This window comes from Indicator indicator, chromosome 9, assembly GCF_027791375.1.
Source record: "Indicator indicator isolate 239-I01 chromosome 9, UM_Iind_1.1, whole genome shotgun sequence".
Taxonomy (NCBI): Eukaryota; Metazoa; Chordata; class Aves; order Piciformes; family Indicatoridae; genus Indicator; species Indicator indicator.
The window spans coordinates 932,958-953,188 of NC_072018.1; the positions used below are offsets into that span (position 1 = coordinate 932,958).

Consider the following 20,231-nt stretch of genomic DNA (forward strand, 5'->3'; position numbering starts at 1 on the left):
CCACACTGCCACAGCCATCTTTTTCTTTCCTGACATGCCACCACCAGTTCTGCTCACAAATGTGCATCACACAGAGATATTTCCTGTCTCCCTGGTTATTTACTGTGACCTTGGAGTCCTTCTTTATAGCCTGACTTTGCTCCCTCTGCCTGTCCTCTGACCCTGGGTAGAAACTCTTTCTTACAGTTCATGTTTTGTGGGACATCTTTGGACTGGTTTTAGGCTGTGGGTGGGAACTCAGCCATTTGCTGAGGGATTGGCCAGAGGGCACCTGTCACCCCCACCCTTTGTGAGGTGTACAGAACAGCCTGAAGCAATGCTCTCTCCACTAGCAGAGTGCTCAGGTCAGAGCAGGCTTACAGCTCTCTGCTGCTTTTAGCTCTATTTTACAGTTTTTTTTACTCTGGACTCGCCTGGCCCCAGAGCCTCTACCCATGCCCACCCCCAGGCCCTGCTGGAGCAGGGGCTACAACCAGCTACAATGGCCAGTGCTGGGGCTTCTCCAACTGCCACCCCAGCTGCTATCTTTGTCTGCTCTCTTTGCACCACAAAGAAGAAGAACCTGATCTGAAACCATGTGTCGGAAGTGGGGAGCTCTTCCAGTGATATTTCTGAGGTCAAAATAGATGTGCAGGAGAGCAGGAACACTGAAGCCCCCAGCAGTATCCATCTAAAGAAAGGTTTAACCACTGCTATTGAAAGGAGTACAAAGTGAAAGAGAGGTGGGGTGCAAGCAGACTGAAGTATAGGTGACAGCTTTTTGTACAAGCTGAGTAGCATGAGGAGAGGAAGAAGTTCAACCAGGGCAAGTGTAGACACCTGTATCTGGGGAGGAATAATCCTCTGCAGGTGCTGGAGAGCAGCTCTCTGGAGAAGGACCTGGGAGTGCTGGTGGCCAAGTTCCCCATGAGCCAGCAATATGCCCTCATGGCCAAGAAGGGCAATGGTCTGCTGAGGGGCATGAAGAGTGTGGGCAGCAGGTTTGGGAACGTTCCCCTCCCCCTCTGCTCTGCCCTGCCTAGGCCTCACCTGGAGCATTGTGTCCAGTTCTGGGCTCCCCTCTCTTCCCAGAACAGGAAACTACTGGAGAGAGTCCAGCAGAGAGCCCCTGAGCTGCTGAGGACACTGAACATCACCTGGTGAGGAGAGGCTGAGAGCCCTGGGGCTGCTTAGCCTGGGGAAGAGCAGCCTGAGGGGGAGCTCAGCAATGCTCAGCAAGAGCTGAAGGGTGAGTGGCAGGAGGCTGGAGCCAGACTCTGCCCAGTGGTGCCCAGGGACAGGACAAGGGACAATAGACACAGACTAGAACCCAGGAGGTTTCAGTTCAACATCAGGGAAAAATTCTTTGGTGTGAGGCTGCTGGAGCCCTGGAGAAGGCTGCCCAGAGAGGCTGTGGAGTCTCCTTCTCTGGGTCTCCTTCTCTGGAGATTATCAAACCCTATCTGGATGTTTTCCTGTGTGATCTGCCCTAGGTAACCCTGCTTTAGACGATCTCTAGCCCCCAGCATTCTGAGAAGAACATCATTGTGGCAACTCTTACAATGAGAACAGTCAAGGATGACTTCACAATCTTGTATTAGCAGGTGGCTGCCCCCCTGATTAAAGGCATCTTTTCAGTTGGCAATGCCTATAATTATATGTTCTAAAGACAAGGTCGAGTTGGCACATGAGATTTCTCCTTCCCCACCCCCACCTGAAAGGGGAGCATGGTTCTGGGAGTCTTTGCTCTCTCAAAGAGACCTGCAGCTATCCAGCTGAGGTGAGACCAGAGGGTGGCTAGCATTGCTCTGGGCTGTGCAGTGCATGCTCAGGACTAACCACTCCAATGTGAAGCAGCTGCAACACACCTGGGAGTAGCTAAAAGAAAAGCCAGCAACGTTCAGGTGCTTCCCACAGCAGCATGGTGCCACTCCAGATTCTATCCAGCACTATCAGAAAAAGAATACACCAAAGTTCAGTGATGCTCACAACCTCTTCCACCTCAACACAGGAAAGAGGAGGGCAAAGCTGAAACCAAATTATCATAGAATCAGTCAGGGTTGGAGGGGACCACAAGGCTCATCCAGTTCCAACCCCCCTGCCATGGGCAGGGACACCTCACACTACAGCAGGTTGCTCACAGCCACATCCAGCCTGGCTGCAAAAACCTCCAGGGATGAGGCTTCCATCACCTCCCTGGGCAACCTCTGCCAGGCTCTCACCACCCTCATGGGGAAGAACTTCCTCACGTCCAATCTGAATCTCCCCACTTCCAGCTTTGTTCCATTCCCCCCAGTCCTCCCACTATCTGACACCCTCAAAAGTCCCTCCCCAGCTTTCTTGGAGCCCCCTTCAGATCCTGGAAGGCCACAAGAAGGTCTCCTGGGAGCCGCCTTCTCTCCAGACTGCACAACCCCAACTCTCTCAGGCTGTCTCCAGAGCAGAGCAGCTCCAGCCCTCTGCTCATCCTCATGGCCCTTCTCTGGACATGTTCCAGCATGTCCATATCCCTCTTGTAACAGAGGCTCCAGAACTGGGCACAGAGCTCCAGGTGTGGTCTCACCAGAGCAGAGCAGAGGGGGAGAATCCCCTCCCTGGCCCTGCTGGCCACACTTCTCTTGCTGCAGCCCAGGCTCTGCTTGGCTCTCTGGGCTGCAAGTGCTCACTGCTGGCTCCTGCTGAGCTTCTCCTCCCCTCTCAATCCAGCTGCAGGACCTTGCCCTTGGTGTTGAACCTCATGAGGTTGGCTTGTGCCCAGCTCTGCAGCCTGCCCAAGTCCCTCTGGATGGATCCCTTCCCTCCAGCCTGCCCAGGTCCCTCTGGATGGATCCCTTCCCTCCAGCCTGTCAACAGCACCATACAGCTTGGTGTCATCAGCAAACCTGCTGAGGGTGCACTCAATGTCTCTGTCCATGGCATCAACAAAGATGTTAACATCAAGCCTGGTCCCAGCACTGACCCCTGAGGGACTCCACTTGTCACTGGCCTGCACTTGGCCATGGATCCATTGCCAGCCACTCTTTGGGTGCAGCCACCAAGCCAGTTCTGTATCCATCTAATGGTCCACCCATCAAACCCATGTGTCACCAGTTTGAAGACCAATTATCTTCTTGCACAGCTTAGTCCCTGCTCCTGGTGAAGGCCAAGCAGCTTTGGCCATCATGTTGACCTGACCTAAATGTAATTGAAGTTAATGGTGGCAACACCTCCAGTTCCAAACATAATGCAACCCCTCACTATCCCACAAGTTCTCAGTGCTAGAGGCAACCACAGGAGGGCTTTAAAATTAATTTTCTTCTGAAAATACTTTTTGTCCCCAAACTGCTTTTCATTACTAACTTTCAAAACCTCCATGTCACCAAAAAGTGTTTGCTGCCTTTGCCATCCCCTCTTGGGAAGTGCCTGCAACTTCATTTAAAAACCACTGCAAACTCCTTAATATAGCACCAGAGAGTCAAAGACTGTGCTGGGTTGGAAGGGACCCTCCAAGGTCATCTTGTTCTACCCCCCTGCACTCAGGAGGGACACCTCCAAGGTCATCTTGTTCTGCCCTCCTGCACTCAGGAGGGACACCTCCAAGGTCATCTTGTTCTACCCCCCTGCACTCAGGAGGGACACCTCCAAGTTCATCTTGTTCTGCCCTCCTGCACTCAGGAGAGACATCTACAAGGTCATCTTGTTCTACCCCCCTGCACTCAGGAGGGACACCTCCAAGGTCATCTTGTTCTGCCCTCCTGCACTCAGGAGAGACACCTCCAAGGTCATCTTGTTCTACCCCCCTGCACTCAGGAGAGACACCTCCAAGTTCATCTTGTTCTGCCCTCCTGCACTCAGGAGAGACATCTACAAGGTCATCTTGTTCTACCCCCCTGCACTCAGGAGGGACACCTCCAAGGTCATCTTGTTCTGCCCCCCTGCACTCAGGAGAGACACCTCCAAGGTCATCTTGTTCTACCCCCCTGCACTCAGGAGGGACACCTCCAAGGTCATCTTGTTCTACCCCCCTGCACTCAGGAGGGACACCTCCAAGTTCATCTTGTTCTGCCCTCCTGCACTCAGGAGGGACACCTCCAAGGTCATCTTGTTCTGCCCTCCTGCACTCAGGAGAGACACCTCCAAGGTCATCTTGTTCTGCCCTCCTGCACTCAGGAGAGACACCTCCAAGGTCATCTTGTTCTACCCCCCTGCACTCAGGAGAGACACCTCCAAGTTCATCTTGTTCTGCCCTCCTGCACTCAGGAGAGACATCTACAAGGTCATCTTGTTCTACCCCCCTGCACTCAGGAGAGACACCTCCAAGGTCATCTTGTTCTGCCCTCCTGCACTCAGGAGAGACACCTCCAAGGTCATCTTGTTCTACCCCCCTGCACTCAGGAGGGACACCTCCAAGGTCATCTTGTTCTACCCCCCTGCACTCAGGAGGGACACCTCCAAGTTCATCTTGTTCTGCCCTCCTGCACTCAGGAGAGACATCTACAAGGTCATCTTGTTCTACCCCCCTGCACTCAGGAGGGACACCTCCAAGGTCATCTTGTTCTGCCCTCCTGCACTCAGGAGAGACACCTCCAAGGTCATCTTGTTCTACCCCCCTGCACTCAGGAGGGACACCTCCAAGTTCATCTTGTTCTGCCCTCCTGCACTCAGGAGAGACATCTACAAGGTCATCTTGTTCTACCCCCCTGCACTCAGGAGGGACACCTCCAAGGTCATCTTGTTCTGCCCTCCTGCACTCAGGAGAGACACCTCCAAGGTCATCTTGTTCTACCCCCCTGCACTCAGGAGAGACACCTCCAAGGTCATCTTGTTCTGCCCTCCTGCACTCAGGAGAGACACCTCCAAGGTCATCTTGTTCTGCCCTCCTGCACTCAGGAGAGACACCTCCAAGGACATCTTGATCTACCCCCCTGCACTCAGGAGGGACACCTCCAACAAGATCAGGCTGCTCAGGGGCACAGCAAGTTTGACCTTGAATGTCTCCAGGGATGGGGCCTCAACCACAGCCCTAGGTAACCTGTCCCATTGTCTCAGCACTCATTGTGCAGAACTTCCTCCTGATGTCCAACCTAAAGCTGCCCTGCTCCAGTTTCGAACCATTGCTCCATGTCCTGGCACTCCCAGCCCTTCTCAAAAGTCCCTCCCCAGCTCTCCTGTAGCCCCTTCAGGCACTGAAATGCAGCTCTGAGGCCTCCCTGGAGCCTTCCCTTCTCCAGGCTGAGCAGCTCCAACTCTCCCAGCCTTTCCCCATAGCAGAGGTTGTCCAGCCCTCTGTTCATCTTGGTGGCCTCCCCTGGACCTTCTCCATCAGGTCCACATCTCTCTTGTCTTGGGGTCCATAGGTGGACACAGCACTGCAGGTGAGGTCTCAGCAGTGCAGAGCAGAGCCGAGCAGAGGGGCACAATCCCCTCTCTGGAGCTGCTGTACCACAGGAAATATCTACTCTATGGCATAAATACATGTCCTGGTTTTCCTGCACCGTGCATACCAATGACACACCTAAATAAGGCCATGTTTCAGATGAGAAAAGCTGCTTTAAAACTAGTTTTAAAGTTTTTCTATCCTTTTCTTCTGAAGGATTGAAACTGTCAGTTGTTTTTCTACTGCAGTACTTCAACCAGGACCTGTCCACAAGCAATCGACAGCAGCAGCCATCTACCTACAGGAGTCATTTGCCTTTGCATCTGGGCAAAGCAGTTCTGCCTCCTGTGGGCTGTGAATCACCAATGGTACTGCCTGTCCCTTTTGCCCCCAAAGCAGGGTGTCAGACCAGTGTGTGCAGAAACTCTTGTCCTGGCTGGGTAAATATTGCACTTCTTTGACAACAGCAGCACCAGGAACCCGAGGCGCACGGAACGGAATGCAAACAGACCTCGCTGTTAGGAAGCAACCTGGTGATGGAAAAAACCCTGATATCAAACGTTTCCTGCTCTCCTTAGCCCAGTGGTAGGTTGTATGTTCCCTGAGCTGAAAGCAAGAAGAGCAGGATGGGGTGGCAGCCTTGCACAGCCCAGAACATCCTTTGTGCACGATGGTTGTTGTCACACTGACATCTAATGGCAGATACGAACCAGAGGATTCCGGCCAGTTCCCCACGGGAACCTTTTCACCCTGGGTTGTCAGAATTCCTTCAGGTGCTGAAAATAAGTGAGCTTAGGAAGCAAGGCTCCACCTGAGCAGGTGGCTAACCTGACTGATGGAGGGGCAGCACTCTGAGCCTGACACCGGCGGGGAGCAGCAGAGGGCACGGTGCTGAAGGAGCAGGACACGGGTGAGGGGCTGAGGCAGGGGGCAAGAGGAGAAAGGATGGGCAGCCTGCTGTGGAGAGATCACAGTCTGCAGAGGTAAATAAAAGCACTGAAGGATCAAATGAGCTGGCCAAAGGCATCCAGTATGTTGGTGATGTCTGCAAAGGTCTCATTTCATCCAGTCCCTGACCTTGCTGTGCCATTTCTGATCCCAGTGAATGTGGGCTGTGGTATGACAGGTGGGCTGCAGAGCTCCCAAACACACAAGGGGAAGGGTTGGGGCACTGTGGGTGATAATCATCTATGGAAACAAGGCACAGGCTAAAGATCCTAGAATCACAGTCTCAGAGAATCATTTCAGATGGAAAAACCCTTCAAGATCCTCCAGCCCAACCATTCTCTAACTCTGCCAAGGCTGGGGCTGAGCCATGGCCCTCAGCACCACACCTCTGCCTACTTCAAACACCTTCAGGGATGGGCATTCAACCACCTCCCTGGGCAGCCCCTGCCAAGCTGTGAGAACCCTTTCAGGCAAGAAGTTTCTTCTCATCTCCAACCTAAACCTCCCCTGGGGCAACTCAAGGCCATTTCCTCTCCTCCTATCACTTCTTCCTAGGGAGCAGAGCCCAACCCCCACCTGGCTCCAGCCTCCTCTCAAGGAGCTGTAGAGAGCAATGAGGTCTCCCCTCAGCCTCCTCTTCTCCAAACTAAACACCTTAAGCTCCTTCAGCTGCTCCTCCCCTCTTCTCCAGACCCTTCCCCAGCTTCCTTGCTCTTCTCTGGACCCTCTCCAGCCCCTCAATATCCTCTCAGTGTGGGCACCCCAAAACTGAGCCCAGCACTCAAGGTGTGGTCTGTTCAGTGCTGGTGCTGCCTGCTGGGCACACGCTGGCTCATCTTCAGCTGGCTGTTGGCATGCTTCCCTCAGGGATTTCTAAGGAAACTGGGGTTGTTGCTGGTATGTTGAACTGTTAACAACCATTTTCTCACAATGATCAGAGCTGTGGTCCTCATGCTTCCCTGACACCTCCAGGAGGGTCCAGCAGCAGAGCCAGCAGGCCAGGCTGGGCTCCCATGGCATGGCTACAAGCAAGGGCCTAAGGTGAGCACTTTGTAGCTGCTCTGCTCTGGCCACAACACATCCCAGGTAGTAAAATAATTAACTGTAGCCACAATCTTTCATCTGCTTAGTAAAAGTTTGCATTATTTAGGCAGAGGTGTGGTGAAAGGCAGCAGTGAACTGCAAACGATGATTCAGGAGATGTTTAGACTTGGTCCAAAGTTCTTCCTGCTGCAGGTTACATGGCACAGTCAGAGGCTGAGCTCCTGTAGGGCTCCTGAAGATGGCTCAGCAGCAGCAGCACTTCCAAGTCATGTAAGATCAAGTTCAGGAGTTACTCTGCAAGGGCTCTGGGACAGCCCTCTTCACTTCAGGAATGTTTGGTGATCTCCAGGGAGGATTTTCAGCAGTGAGAACATGAGCAAAGGAAATGACTAACTCTAGCAGAGGGCTAAGAGTAACCCTAGCAAGGTGCAGGAGAAGGCTGGTTGCATCAAGTGAAAAACACAAGGTAGGAAACAATGTTATATTGAAACCCCCCCAGAAGCCATGCCTAGGTTTTAAACACAGCTCTGCAAGAGAGAATTAAGGAATCACAGAACCCTTTAGGTTGGATAAAGCCTTCAGGACGATGGAGCCCAGCTCTGCCAGCTGCAGTGCTAAGCCATGTGCCCAAGCACCACGTCCACAGCTTTTGAACACCTCCAGGGATGGGGACTCCACCACCTCCCTGGGCAGCCTGACAACTCCTTCTGTGAAAAACTGCTTCCTAATGTCCAGCATAGACCTCTTGTGGTGCAGCTTGAGGTCTTCCACATTCCTTTAGAGTATCAGTCCTGTGGTTAATCCATGGGACCTGATTGATGTGAGAACCATGCCCTGACTCTGCTGATCTTGTGCTATGCAAGGACCCAAAGCTGTGCTCAGAGCCATCACTAGTGAAGGACAGCAAGAAAGTGCTTGCCACTCCTGCCACTGGCTCCTCATCAGGTGGTAGGCTGAGCTCTCAGCAGCCACTAGACAGGGCTGGTGGAGCCAGGCATGGCAAGCCTCTGTTTGAACACCAAACAGCCTTGCAGATACATTGGGAAGGGATCACTTGAAATACAGGAGAATGTAGGTGGAGGGGAAGGAAGCTGTGCTCTCTGAGAGGGCAGAGGAGAAGCAGGGACATGGACACTGAAAAGCCTGAGCTCCAGAGGGAGGAAGGTGGTAGAAGTGGGAGGGCAGAAGGCAGAAACCAAGTGTGGGCATGACAACTTTTCATTGTGGTACAAGATTCTGCCACTTCATCACATCAGCCTCACAGAGACAACCCAGTGCTGCCCTACAATTGCTTTGCAAGATGGAATTTGATGGTTTAAAGTCACAACTCAGGACTTTTGGTACCCTAAATGCCATGAAAAATACCATGGAAGGGCAGGTATTATTCATGCAGGAGTTTAGGAGCTGCAGCAGTCTCTTGGCAGAGAGATTTAAAGGCGAAAGAAGTCTCCAGGTGGACTAACAAACAGGAAGGACATTTAGGGAAAAGATCTTTGAGACAGCTGAAATTAAACTCAGAGAGGATGCTGAAGGAAGGAAGGAAGAAGCCCTTGGCTCCAGATGTACTTGCTGCCTTGCGTTAGGCACTCTTGACAGCTTTGCACCAAAACTTCAACAGCCCATTCCTTGTCTCCTTTGGGCCAAGTTTGGGACTTCAGAAGGTGCAAGACTGACAACAGCAATGGGTGCAAAGCTTACTCTCACTCCCAGGCCCTGCTGAGCTTCTCCCTACAGCTTCTGCTAGTGACATCCTGGTTAGAAAGTCACCAGCCCTGAGACTGGACTTGAACAGGGAACTTGGTTTTGTTAGGCTGAAAATGTCCAACAAGAGCTAACATCTGGTCCTCAAACACCTTGGATTTTATTGTGAGAGCCTTGCAGGGGTGAGGCCTCAGTGAGTCTCTTGTGCAGGAGTCTTTGGAGGAAAGTAACCTCAACCTCTGCTTTCACTGCAGGCAATTCCATGGTATTCCCTCTTTAGGGCCTGTGGTGTGACTGTGGAGTGCAGTGAAAGAGGAGGCAATAAACACATCCTTCCACATTTTGGATGGGCTGCTTGATCAGAAGCCAGGTGTGCAAAGACTCTCATATTTATATGGCAATTTACAGCCTTCTCCTGGCCCTTATTGTGCCATCCCTGGTCAATAAAACCCACCTGTATGGGGGGCAGTGGCTGACTGTAGCCTTCCAGTATGTGAAGGGGGCTACAAGAAATCTGGGGAGGGACTTTTGAGGGAGTCAGGGAGGGATAGGACTGGGGGGAATGGAGCAAAAGTAGAAGTGGGGAGATTCAGATTGGATGTTAGGAAGAAGTTGTTCCCCATGAGGGTGGTGAGAGCCTGGCAGAGGTTGCCCAGGGAGGTGGTGGAAGCCTCATCCCTGGAGTTTTTTGCAGCCAGGCTGGATGTGGCTGTGAGCAACCTGCTGTAGTGTGAGGTGTCCCTGGCCATGGCAGGAGGGTTGGAACTGGATGAGCCTTGAGGTCCCTTCCAACCCTAACAATTCTATGATCCTATGATTCTATGATCTTTCTTCAGCAAGCCAGGACAATGAGACTTGGTGCTGAACACCTCCACTTGAAGGCTGAGCTGGCAGCTGGCAGCCCCCCAGGACACCTCTGTTCCATGGATGGCAGCCAGCCAGGTGGCATCGCCTGGCACGCAGCAGCAGGATCGGACACATTCCAGCCACCATGCAGCAAAATGCAGGTGGGGAAGGGCCTGTCAGAGAGCAGGAGGCTGAGGGGTGGCTCCAGGCTGTGTCAGACAATCATGCCCCTGACACAGGGTGAGCACACCGGAGGGCAGGCAGCTCCCAGCCAGCTGCAGCACTCAGCAAACCGCCTCCTGTCCTGACTGCTGCTTGTGCTTCCAGAAAAAAACAACACAGGCAGCAAAGCAGCAGAGCATTCCGTGGCTGCTGATGTCACGAAGCAAAACACAAACAGAGCATAATGAAGGCAGTGCTGGTGCTCAGGCTGGGAGCTGTTGGTCGGCTGTGTGGCAGCTGCTGCTGCACAGGCACACGTGCAGGCGAGGAGCTGGCTGAATATGCATGGGGTGGCTTTGGGCAGCAGCCTTCCAGCCTGCTTGTGGGCCTTTTGAAGCTAATGGGAGCTTTACCAGGGGCTTTTTCACAGAGCTGTAGGCAAGACTGGAATCCAGCACTTATGAATATTATACCCTAATGACATAGTGTAAATCATCTTGTTCGACCTACAGTGAATTAGAGGCCATTAAATTCCAGCCCAGGATCCTGCACCCAGCCAGAAAAACTTGTGTTTGACTAATGCATAAATTGCATTTGGCTAAAACCTATTTCCCAGAAAGGTGCTCATTTAGTCTCCCTGCACAGGCACTTTCCATGCAGCCATTTCTTTGATGCTTTGTTTCAACAGTTAACTACCTGTGCTCTTTACTTACATTTACTTCAGTCAATGGACTCAGTGCTGAGGAGCAGAATTCCTACTTAAATGCCTACCTTTGCTATCAATGGATACAAGGAGACTTACTCCTCCTGACTTATATTTCCTTCAGCCTGTGGAGTCCCTGCTGAGGAGCCAACCAGCTGTTGAAGGTAGCACCACTGGGTTAGGCATGCAGCTGGATTTCAGAAGACAGCTCCAGATCACACATGAACCCCCACCACAGCCCCTCCTCCTGCCACTTGATCCAGGGCTTGAGGTCTGCCCCCACCTTGCTCCAACCTCCCTTCAGGGAGCTGGAGAGAGCAATGAGGTCTCCCTCAGCCTCCTCTTCTTCAGCCTGCACACCCCCAGCTCCCTCATTCCCTCCTCCATCCCAGGGGCTCCAGGCCCTTCTCCAGCCTCTCTGTCCTCTGGACAGGCTCCAGCCCCTCAATGTCCTTGCTGCAGTGAGGGCCCAGAGCTGAGCACAGCACTCGAGGTGTGGCCTCCCCAGTGCTGAGCACAGGGGGATGGGCACCTCCTGGCCCTGCTGCCCACCCTGCTTCTGACCCAAGCCAGGAGGCCTTTGGCTTTCTTGGCCACTGCTGGCTCATGGTCAGTGACTGCCAACCAACACCCCAGGGCCCTCTCCCAGCTGCAGCTTTCCAACCACACATCCCCAGGTCTGTATCTTGCCATGGGGGACACCTTGCAATAACCTAACTGTTAGTAGAATAAATACAGATCAGATCCAGACAACTCCTTTCAATTGCCAGAATTTGGAAGGATTGTCATTTGTGTGTGTGTGTTTGTTTTGTCAATAAACCAGATAGGAAAATGTAGCCCCCCAGAGCTGGGGCTCTTCCAGTTACTGATTTCTATTTATTTATTTATTTATTTTTAACTCTGTCAAATGAAGGCTCAAAAGAGCTCATCTATCACTTCTTGCTAAGTCTTTTTCATATTCAGTAGGGCATAATTTAACTGCTGAGAAAACATGAGGACTGCCAAAAGTACAAATGTTAGGGGGGGAGAGTGTCTTCATTTCAGGAACACAGGGGTGCTTTTTCAACCAGGGTCTGTGGCAGGCAGGAATCTGTCAGGATAAAGAAGGGAGGGAAAATGGAATTCTATAGCTTGACACAAACCTCTCAACCTCTTTCAAGTGAAGATACACAGATCTTTGTGTAGACCTCTGCAGCTAAGCAAACCAGCTAGCCTTTGATGTACTTATAATTATTAGGGGCTGAGGATTATGTCTTTAGGCAAAGCTGTCTAGCAGTGGGAAGGTATAGATCAAACCTGACATCGTGTCACAAGCCAGTGGAGAGGTGAGGTGAGGTGGAGCCAAAAATAGTTTGGCATTGCTAAAGACCTGAAGGAAAACTCCACTTCTCGCAAAGAACACGAGGAGAGGAGCAATTAGTGCCTGCAACCTCTCAACAGAGGAACAGCCTCACCAACCAGTGGTTGGCAAATTAAAACTGTCATTAACAAAATGTTAGAGAGCAGAAGATTCTGCAGGTCCACTTGGCTCTACAGGAAGGGATTGCTGCACCCTCAGTCAGGCAGGGAGGCCAGGCCATGAATTGCACCCTGGGATAGAACCAGGGGCAATGGATGGAGACTCCAGCACAGGAGGTTCCACCTCAACAGGAGGAGGAACTTCTTCCCTGGGAGGGTCCCAGAGGCCTGGAGCAGGCTGCCCAGAGAGGTTGTGGAGTCTCCTTCTCTGGAGCCTTCCCAGCCCTGTCTGGATGTGTTCCTGTGTGCCCTGTGCTGGATTCTATGGTCCTGCTCCTGCTCTGGCAGGGGGCTTGGACTTGATGATGTCCTGAAGTCCCTTCCAACCCCTCACCTCCTGTGGGCCTCTGATCCTGTGACTCCAGAGCTGCTGCAGGCTTCCACAGAAGCTCCTCTGGAAACCAGGGGACTCAAGCAGCCCAAATCACATCAAGCATCCTTCCAGAGCAGGCTCTCTGCCACTTTTTGGGCAGAGGGAAGGAGTTGTGGTGGGACCAGGCTGTGTGCTGGAATCCCCACCCAGAGCCCAGGGGTGGAAATCTTCTGGTTGTGTTCAGTGCATCAAATGCTGTGTGTGGCTGGATGTGTGCAAGGAAGAGCACACAGAAGGATGGTGACAGCACTGCAAATTACTCTGGCTCTTCAAAGACACTCATCTTGTGTGGCACAATGCTGAAAAAGTGCTTGTGGAAACTAATTTCTTGCCATAGGTTAACTGCCAATCATACTTAAAAAAAAAAAAAAGAAGCAAGACAAGAAAAAGGCATTTTTCATTAAAAATGTTTCCCTGTCTCTTGGGGGGAGGGGGGGAAGTCACATTATTAGAAAAATAAAAGAAAAGATTTCAGTCCAGAGGATTTAACTGACTTCCACTAGAAATCTAAATAAATAAACAGGAGATCTAACAGTGGCACTGAAGGGAGTAGAGCTTAAAAACCTGCACTCTGCCCAGGTGTCCCCTGAGCCTTTCCAGATAAGACCTTTTCAGCATGCCATGAACATGTCCCACAGTGAAAGCAACAATCATGTCAGGAAATAAAAAAGGCTAAGGTCCTCAGGTCACTTACATTTGATAGCAAGCGAAAGATGTGCCAAGGAACGGCAGATGGAGAGAGACTTTCCAGAGGCCTGCAGGGACAGGACCAGGGACAATGACTTCAAACTAGAGCAAAGCAGATTGAGATTGGATAAATTCTGCAGCAGGAGGCTGCAACAGGTTGCCCAGGGAGGTGGTTGAGGCCCCATGCCTGGAGATATCCAAGGTGAGGCTGGACAGGGCTGTGGGCAACCTGATCTAGTGGAGGATGTCCCTGCTGACTGCAGAGGGGTTGGACTGGATGAGCTTTAGAGGTCCCTTCCAGCCCAGACCATTCTATGGCTCTGTGATTCCATGATTCTATGATTCTGTGATTCTAAGAGTAGGAAATGAAGAAGGCTTTGTCATCAGCATCAGAGAGGGTAGGTGAGGGTAAGGGTAGATAGATGAAAGGAGTCATCATCATTATCATGGAATTGCTTTGCCTGGGAAAGCCCTCGGATATCATCCACTCCAACCATCAACCCAGCACCACCATGGCCACTAAACCATGGCCCAAGTGCCACAGACACAGGTTTCTGGACCACCTCCAGGGATGGGGATTCCACCACCTCCCTGGGCAGCCTGTGCCAGTGAGGATGCTCAGAGCCGCACTTAGCTCTTGAGAAGCTGTGGAGAGCAGAGCTTGCTTTGTAGGGAGACACATTTGCACCTTGGGGGAAGAAACCCCACATTTATATTCTTTTAATGGAATTATCAGATGGAAAAGTCCAAATCCATGGTGGTCTTAGGGTGAAGGTTTGACTTGTTGATCTTAGAGGTTTTTTCCAACCCAAACAATGTCCCAAAGTGCCACATTTCTTGAACATCTTCAGAAACAGTGACTGCACCACCTCCCTGGGCAGCCTGTTGCAATGCCTGGCCACTCTTATGGAGCAGAGGAAGAACTCCAGGGCTGATGCAGGGCCAGACAAGGTTACAAAAACAGGGGGACAATCCTAAACATGGTCTGGAAATGCAGGAAGGCAGGCCAGGACTGTGAGGAATAGGGGAAGATCTGAGTAATTTACAAGTGATTTGCAGGTAGTAAAAGTGTATGCAAGACCAGACTGGTACCTCAGACACACTGCATGGAAGACAAAACACTACAGCATGTGTCATTAGTAATTGCCACAGAGCACAGGCATGCTGCTCAAGAGGAAATACTACCACAGAACCAAGAAGAAATGGATAAATTCTCCACTTGAGCTTCAAAGTGGTGATGCCTCTTGCCAGGAAGGTGAAACATCTCAGGCCCTTACCCTTTAAATGCCATTTTCACAGAATCACACAATCACAGAATGTTAGAGGTTGGAAGGGACCTCCAGAGATCATAGAATCATTGAATCAACCAGGTTGGAAGAGATCTCCAAGATCACCCAGTCCAGCCTATCACCCAGCCCTAAGCAATCAACCAGACCTTGGCACTGAGTGCCTCATCCAGGCTTTTCTTGAACATCTCCAGGGACAGTGACTCCACTACCTCCCTGGGCAGCACATTCCCATGGCAAATCTCTCTCTCTGTGAAGAACTTCCTCCTAACACCCAGCCTAGACCTCCCCTGGCACAGCTTGAGACTGTGTCCCCTCCTTCTGGTGCTGCTTGCCTGGGAGAAGAGTCCAACCCCCACCTGGCTACAACCTCCCTTCAGGGAGTTGTAGAGAGCAATGAGGTCTGCCCTGAGCCTCCTCTTCTCCAGGCTAAAAGAGTCCAGCCCCCCAGCCACAGCAGGGGCACCCAGGGTAGTCTGCACAGGAATGCATCCAGGTGGGTTTTGAAAGTCTCCAGAGAAGGAGATTCCACAACCTCTCTGGGCAGCCTGCTGCAGGGCTCCAGCACCCTCACATCAAAGAAGCTTCTCCTCATGTTGAGCTGAAACTTTCCACGTTCAGGTTTGTATCCACTGTTCCTGTCTTACTGCTGGGCACCATCAAAAAGAGCCTGGCCCCCTCCACTTGACCCCCAGCCCTCAGATATTGATAGACATTGATCAGATCCCTCTCAGCCTTCTCCTCTCCACACTAAACAGCCCAATGGCTCTCAGTCTCTCTTCACAGGGGAGATGCTCAAGTCCCCTAAGCATCCTTGTGGCTCTCCATTGGACTCTCTCCAGCAGGTTTCTGTCTCTCTTGACCTGGGGAGCCCAGAACTGGACACAGCATTCCAGTTCACAGCATTCACAGCATTCAGCAGGGCAGAGCAGAGGGGCAGCAGAACCTCCCCAGCCCTGCTGGCCACACTTTTCTTGCTGCACCCCAGGATCCCATTGGCTCTCTTGGCCACAAGGGCACATTGCTGTCCCATGCAGAACTTGCTGCCCACCAGGGCTCCAAGGTCCTTCTCCATGGAGCTGCTTCCCAGCAGGGCAACTCCTAACCTGTCCTGTTGCCTGCTGTTACTCTTCCCCAGATGCAGGACCCTGTACTTGTGCTTACTTAACCTCCTGAGGTTTGTCTTCACCCAGCTCTCAGCCTGTCTAGATCTGGCTGGACAGCAGCACAGCCTGACAGGTGTCAGCCACACCCCAGTTTCATATCATCAGCAGACTTGCTGAGGCTACACTCAATTCCCTCATCAAAGTCATGAGAAATCTGACCTCAGTCTCTGTGAGGACTGCTGAGGTTTCCTATCTCACTTGCAAACACTAAGGAATTTTCCCAGAAATGCTTTAAGATTCTATTTGAAGTGGAAAAGCCTCAAGTGTGTGCCTGAAACACCAAGATGTTAGTCAGTGCCTAGCACCTAGCACCTCAGAACAAGGAAATTCTCTCAACATCAATGTTTTTACCCAGATGCCTGTTAGAAAGGTTGCCTGATCAGCAGTGTTGCTAACAGCCTGAACTGAATTCTCAGCAGGCATAGAAGCTTTCCCAACCTGCCTCTCAGCTATGCAGCAGCTCTCTGTCGTGTCACAACACGAATCCCTTTTGGGTGAAAGCTGCTGAGCTGAAGGTTCAAATCATCTTGCTAGGTCCTAATGTAATTTGTTGGAAGTTGGCCTTGGGAAACTTTCTGACACTTGCCTACAGATGCTCTTTGCTAGATGTTCATTGAGCAGTGATGTCTGAGAGGCTGAGCTCTTCACCTCCACGATCCTGATGAGTTATGGCATCTCTTACAGGCTGGGCCACAGCACTTCTCTGCACCTCAGCTTTTACATCATCAATCCACAGCTTGCAGCACTGCTGCACTGTGGACAATGCTGTCCCAGGAGTGGTTTTGTGAGGTTAACCCCACAAACACAACTCACAGAATCGTGGAATCACAGAACAGTTTGGCTTGGAAGGGACCTCCAAAGCTCATCCAGTCCAACCCCTCTGCACTCAGCAGGGACATCCTGCACTAGAGCAGGTTGCCCAGAGCCCTGTCCAGCCTCACCTTCAATATCTCCAGGGATGGGGCCACAACCACCTCCCTGGGCAACTCATCAACAGCTTCCAAATATTGCCAAGATGGAAGAAAATTTTCTCCGTTTGGATCAAATGAAATAAGGATCACAGCACACAGCCCTTGATATCAGTCCAGGGTGGGGAAAGGAGAGCAGCCCTGCAGAGAAGGACTTGGGGGTGCTGGGGGTGGGGAGAAGCTGGACAGGAGCCAGCAATGGGCACTGGCAGCACAGAAGGCCAAGGGCAGCCTGGGCTGCAGCCAAAGCAGTGTGGGCAGAGCTGGAGAGAGAGGATCCTGCCCCTCTGCTCTGCTCTGCTCTGGGGAGACCTCACCTGCAGGGCTGTGTCCAGCTCTGGGGCCCCCAACACAAGAGAGACCTGGAGCTGATGGAGAGGGTCCAGAGGAGGCCAGAGAGATGCTGAGAGGGCTGGAGAAGCTCTGCTGTGGGGACAGGCTGGGAGAGTTGGGGCTGTTGAGCCTGCAGAGGAGAAGGCTGCAGGGAGAGCTCAGAGCTGCATTTCAATGTCTGCAGGGGAGCTGCAGGCAGGCTGGGGAGGGACTGTTGAGAAGGGCTTGGAGTGCTAGGCCCAGGGGCAGGGCTTTGAAAGTGGAGCAGGGCAGCTTGAGGTTGGAGCTGAGGAGGAAGTTGTGCCCAAGGAGAGTGGTGAGACACTGGCACAGGCTGCCCAGGGCTGTGCTTGAGGCCTCAGCCCTGGAGCCATCCAAGCTCAGCCTGGCTGTGTCCCTGTGCAGCCTGCTCTAGCTGGAGGTGTCCCTGCTGAGTGCAGGGGGTTGGACAAGATGCCCTTGGAGGCTCCCTCCCAACCTGCTGCAATCTGTGACTGTCTGTGAATCTGTGAATTTCAGGCAAGGCTAAAGGAGAAGTCCCTGAGCACATAAAGGAACTCAGGAATCTGCTACAGAAATAACTCAACAGCAGATCTTTGGCAGAGGAAACCACAACATCTCTGGCAGTGGAGAGAGGGGAGACAGCTAATGCAGTCTCTGAGATGTCCAGTACCATTGCTTCCATTTTCTTTTCCCTCAAGATGCATTTTCACAGGCTGCCAAACATCCAATCTTCAGAGGGTAATTTTGTTTGGAAGATTTTAATCAGCTGAACAAAACATCTGCCCAAAGCACAGCAGGCAGCAGCAGCAGCAGCTCCCTGGGCTCTTCCTCCAGCTCAGCAATGCTCTCACCCAGCTGCTGTGCTCTGCAGGCCTGCAGCTGCTTTTACCACGGCTGATCTGAGCTCTGAGGGTGGCTTCTTCCAAACCATCTACAGCAAACTGCAGTCATGGCAGCAACTGAGAAGAGCTAAAACTCAGAAAACCTGAAAACAATCAAAGTATTTTTAGCTTCATCTTGACACACATCTGGGTCTAGGTGAGGAGCCTAAAGATGATGAAGGAACTCTGGATGACACCTGCAAATTTCAGCTGAAAGGATATGGTTGCTCCACATCACTTGTAGGAGCTTAAAACCCTTCCAGAAGTCTGAGTTTGAAATACAGCATGTTTGAAGGAACCCTGCACACAGAAATGTCTTGACAAATTAAATCCATCTAGGGCAAGATGGAGCACTCTCAAGGGCTTGGGAATCAACCAGGAGCTCTGACCCATTTCTAAGTAGTGCTGAGCTGAGTGTTGGAGATGAGCTTGCTCAGGAAGTATCTTCAGGTGGTGATGCAGGAGAATGGGTCACTTTTGTGCTACTTAATTTTACACTGTCCTGTATCTGGAATATACTGCAAAGAGGACAGGTATTAGCTATGGAGGGGTCCAGCATAACTTGGGAACAACAGAGCCATAGAATCACTAAGGTTGGAAAACATCTTCAAGAGCACCCAGCCCAACCAGGACCCAACTACCAAGACTACTGAACCACATCCTGTAGGACCACATCCACAGCTTCTAGAACACCTCCAGGCAGCCTGTGCCAGCCTCTCACCACTCTCTCAGCAAAGAAGTTTTCCTCATCTCCAGCCTAAGCCTCCCCTGGCACATTTCCCATTCCCTCTCATCCTGTCTCTGGTTACTTGGGAGAAAAGACCAACCCCAGCCTCACTCCAGCCTCCTTGCAGGGAGCTGTAGAGAGCAAGGAGGTCTCCCCTCAGCCTCCTCTTCTCCACACTAACCAACCCCAGCTGCCTCAGCCTCTCCTCATATGATGCCCTCCAAACTCCTCTCAGTCTCACTGCCCTCCTCTGGACACCCTCCAGCCCCTCAATGTCTTTCCTATGCTGTGGTGCCCAGAACTGAACCCAGTGCTCAAGCTGTGGCCTCCCCAGGGCCCAGAACAGGGACACCATCACTGCCCTGCTCCTGCTGGCCACTGGTCTTGATCCAGGCCAGGCTGCTGGTGGCCTCCTTGGCCACCTGGGCACACTGCTGGCTGATGTTCAGCCAACTGTCCACCAGCACCCCCAGATCCTTTTCCACCAGGCTGCTGTCCAGCCCCTCTGCCCCAAGCCTAGAGCCTTCCTGGGGCTCTTGTGACCCAAGTGCAGGACCTGGCACTTGGCCTTGTTAAAACTCATCCCTTTGACCTCAGCCCACAGATTTAACCTCTCCAGATCTCCCTGCAGACCCTTTCTACCTTTGAGCAGCTCAAGACTGCTGCCCAACTTAGTGTCATCTGCACACTTGCTGGTGGTGCCCTGGATCCCCTCATCCCAGTCATTAATGAAGAGATGAAACAGAACTGGGACTACAGCACTGGTCACACCTTATTGCCTCTGTCATTTGAGGTTGCTGCCTTCTTGTAGAAGCCTGAAGTGGGTGCTCAGGATGTTTGGGGTTTGATCTGGGAAGTGTGAGCACTGGAGAATGAGGTGGCTGAAAGGCCCAGAGATCAGGGACTAGATGCCAAAGACTGGGCTGACCAGCTCCTGACAGAGACCTGCTTGAAACTACATCTTAAAGCTTCTGCCTCTGGCATGAGTTTCTCCTACCAGCCAAGATGTTAGCTAACTGCAGTGAGTGACCCATAAAGCATCTGGTATCTTTTGGTTTCATTTGGTCTATGAAGTTCACCTCTCATGACACTTTGTTTTAATTTATTATTATTTCTTCTCAACAGCAGTTGAAGAAATAAAAACTCCATCAGGACAATGACACTGGAATGAAACAAGAGACAATGAACCAAACCCTGTGGCTGAGGTTTCAGGTGTGTGAGGAGAGCTCCACTCCACAGCAGAATGAGCTCACGGGAGATTCCTGTTTATTTTCATAGAAAATGAAATGGATGCAAATGCATTGCTGGTTACAGACTGGATCTCAGTGACAGTTTGTCCCAGGGGCATTGAAAAGTGTTTTAAATCGTTCATCAGTTAATTATTCAGCACAGGAGAACACTTTAAAGGACTCTATCATAGAAAATGACTTCAATGATTTATGCTGATGGGGTAACTGTAGGGCTGTTCTGAAGGAGGGGGAGACTCTACCTGCACATCTATAACCAGACCACAGTACACATCTACTACAGCTGATCACAGAGGCACAGAA

At 51.7% G+C, this 20,231-nt stretch overlaps 1 protein-coding gene across 1 annotated transcript in view; it reads right to left on the reverse strand.

Annotated features, from left to right (window-relative positions):
• WDPCP (WD repeat containing planar cell polarity effector) overlaps positions 1-20,231 on the reverse strand; it is a 150,443-nt gene that overhangs the window by 39,720 nt on the left and 90,492 nt on the right. The window lies entirely within an intron of this gene.